Source organism: Oryctolagus cuniculus, chromosome X, assembly GCF_051225735.1.
Source record: "Oryctolagus cuniculus isolate XC-2025 breed Fujian yellow rabbit chromosome X, ASM5122573v1, whole genome shotgun sequence".
NCBI classification, from domain to species: domain Eukaryota; kingdom Metazoa; phylum Chordata; class Mammalia; order Lagomorpha; family Leporidae; genus Oryctolagus; species Oryctolagus cuniculus.
In genome coordinates this window covers 120,015,168-120,018,799 of record NC_142888.1, presented here as the reverse complement: position 1 = coordinate 120,018,799, position 3,632 = coordinate 120,015,168, and the positions used below count along the sequence as shown (strand labels likewise).

At 35.0% G+C, this 3,632-nt stretch overlaps 1 pseudogene; it reads right to left on the bottom strand.

The window, feature by feature from the left end:
• Positions 1–2,902: 2,902 nt before the first annotated feature.
• Positions 2,903–3,024, bottom strand: LOC127487119 (U2 spliceosomal RNA; annotated as a pseudogene).
• Positions 3,025–3,632: the final 608 nt, after the last annotated feature.

Here is a 3,632-nt window from a genome sequence, read left to right as displayed (position 1 = left end):
TCCTCCACTGCCTTCCTGGACCACAGCAGAGAGCTGAACTGGAAGAGGAGCAACCGGGACAGAATCCAGCACCCCAACCAGGACTAGAACCCCGTGTTCCAATGCCACAGGTGGAGGATTAGCCAAGTGAGCCACGGCGCCGGCCCCTCAAAGCCTTTATTTTCTAATTTGACCCTCTGGACTATCTCAAGGAATGTTTCAATTGATTGCTTTCCCCACTCCACCTGCAGATAATGAGTGAAAACTTCCTGCCTTGTATTATCTAGTCTTTTTTTTTTTCAATTTTTTATTGTAGTAAAGTATACATGAAATAGAAGTCACCATTTTAAGCATTTTAAAGATTACAGTTCAGTAGCATTAAGTACAGTGCTGATCTCTTCCATATCAAAGCAGCAATCATGTGTAAAGTCCCCCTGTGCTTTGGATTTTTGTGGCTTTCCCTTCTGTCACCAATTGGAAAAGGCTTTCTGTTTTTTAAGGGTTCATGTGCTTAGATCCCACCCACTGAGATGATATGGCTATCTTAAGGGCAGCAGTACTATACAACATAACACAATCAAGGCAGTGAGAACTCATCATATTTATAGTTCTCAGGATTAGCGTGAGGTATATTTAGAAGGCCATTTTAGATCTCTTTCTACCATACAAACTATTGATAACCTATGGTATACTTGGAAGTTTAACTGTTACATTTCATGAAAATCCTAACACTATGTGGTATGGCTATCACTGGATATGTGATGAAACTGAAGTCTAGTCATTTAAAATACTGTAAACTAACTCTGCATATTCCAAAGCACATTTCATTAATTACCATAGTATTTCTTTCTCTAACATTTAGGTGTTGATGTGTCAGAAGCCAATTATATAAGTCATTGTATGGTAGCATTTTGTAGTGGATAGAATTTCCAAAAATCACCAACATTTAGATTTTATTGGGAAAAACCTGTAAAGTCCAAGGAACTCTATTAATGCTTCATTTTGCTAATTTTATATGAACTTAGTAAGAATTACCTTGAGTAATATTTCCATTAAATCTGTAGAAATGAAATACATGAAACTTGTATTGCTTAAATAAAATTGAAAAATAAATACATAAAAATATAAAAACAAACACAAATTAGCATAGTAATAAAGCCCTAAGTTTCATATAATTCATCACCAAAAGCGGTTTCTTAAAGAAAACTCTGCAAAATAGACAATGAGTAAATGAAGAATTTTTTGAAGGAAAAATTGTTAACTTGTGGTTCTGGAATATGAGAATAACCTAGGATACATATGCTCTGCACAGTTAGTGAATTTGCATTGAGTTCAGTATATAGATGCATGTGATGATGTTCCTATATGAAGTTTACAGAATTTCAGTAAATATTTGCAAATCACTTCGGTAGTCAAAATTTAGATTTATTAGCATATAAAGCAAGTTATTTTTATAAATGGTCAGTTCAATTTAGGTTTATCATAACCAAGAGAAGCAAAAGAAAATAAAGGAAACCTATGTGACTTACCCAGAGGTTAAAATCAAATTGCCCATGAAGATTATAACAGTAATTCTAAAAATAGTAATCCATGTAAGTAAGCATAGACATTACTTGAAAAATATTGGAAGCAGCAAAAGTGCAAGTACTGTGATCTACAGGAATTTCTCCCTCTTATGGCAATCTACACTGAGTCCTCCATAATTTGTTAAAGTAACCATTTAGGTGTTCTTGAAGCTTATACATTTGAGTGGCTTTTTTTCCAAGCAAGCAAATCTTGGGATTAGTGTCTCTCTGAATGTCCCTGTCTTCCTATATTTTGCAACGGCAGTTTATCTTCAATAAATAAGAGACTTCAAATAAGCAACTTCAGTCCTCTTATTTTATCTGAAAGGCATTGATTTTAAATTTCTTGAGCTTGTTCTTGCTGTAAGAACAGGAGTGATGACTTCCATACACTTTGCATATAAGAACTGAATCGGGAAGCCATGACTGTCACTACAAGAACTCCACCAAGTTCTCATGGCGCGCCTCTAAGAAACACCACCTCTTGCCTGTAGCTGGGGAGAGGAAAAGTAATCAATATGATGTAGTCTCTTCCACAGCAAAATAAATCTCTAGGGGGAAATACAAGAGACTTTATCAGAGCTGTATCTCAGAGAAGGAAGAGAATCACTCCTTCTCTGCCCTGTTCTATCTTTCTGTTTGTCCTAAGGGGTAAAAAAACATCATAGTCAAGAAGGATCAGAGCTTCATAGACTGGAGATGCAGCAGCCAAGGAATGGAGAGAAATATAACGGGAAAATAATCTATACTCCTGGTGGAATACTTGTGAAGAGCACAGTGCAGAGACTCAGATGCACCAAAAGCCCGAGATATAATCAGAAGTATAGAGAATTCTCTTCTCTTCCACAGCTTACCATAACATCCTCAGGGTTTCAGTATAAAAATAGTGGATTGCAGGTGAAAAAGCTGCAAGATGTAGACTCTCTGGGGAGCATTATTTAGAAAAGCAGAATGTCAAGAGTGGAAGTAAAAACAAGTATACTAGAGGAATTTGAAGTCTCTGGCACCTGTAACTACAGACAACATTAAATATAAGCTAATTCTTAGATGGATAAAAATGCCTAATAATAAAGGCCTATTTACTTCAGTTCCTAGTACCCAATGTATCATGTTCTACATTTAACCAAAAACTACAAAGCACACAGAAAGGGAAGATACACATCATACACAGAGACAAACATGGCCAAAAGGCAGTCTGAAAAGACAAAGCAAACATTAGACTGATTCTGTTAATATCAGGCAGAAAATTGTAAATAACTATGACTAATGTATTAAGGCACCTAGAATAAATTATGTTTTTGTAAAAATTAAAGACAAAAAGAAAGGAATGGAGGAGGGGGACTGAGGGAGGAAGGGAGGAAGGGACGGAAATATGATTATCTTCTTAGAACTGCATCTATAAAATACTTGAAATCTGTTCTCTTTATACTGATAAGAACAGATACTACACTTGATCTTAGCCAAAAGGCCAAGAAGCGATGTTCTCTTTATATTAATAAAATAAAAAAGAAACTACAAAACAGCCAAAGAACCATTAACAAAAAAAAAAAGAAAGAAAAATAGGAAAACATTCAAGAACAGATGGATAAAATCAGCAGAGATGAAAACTCTAACACAGAATAAAACAGAAACCTTAGAAATCAAACACATTTTTTTTTTTAAACTTTTATTTAATGCATATAAATTTCCAAAGTACGACTTATGGATTACAATGGCTTTCCCCCCGTACCGTCCCTCCCACCCACAACCCTCCCCTTTCCCACTCCCTCTCCCCTTCCATTCACATCAAGATTCATTTTCGATTATCTTAATATACAGAAGATCAGCTTAGTATACATTAAGTATGGATTTCAACAGTTTGCTCCCACACAGAAACATAAAGTGAAAAATAATAGATGATTTTTTAAAATGATGATGAAATCAGAGCAGACCTATTGTCATGTTTAATCCCAGTGAGAGTCAAGTTGGGAATTGATAATTTCTTTTTTTTTTTTTTTTTTTTTTTTTTTTTTTTTTACAGAGGATCAGTTTAGTATGCATTAAGTAAGGATTTCAACAGTTTGCACCCCCATAGTAACACAAAGTGAA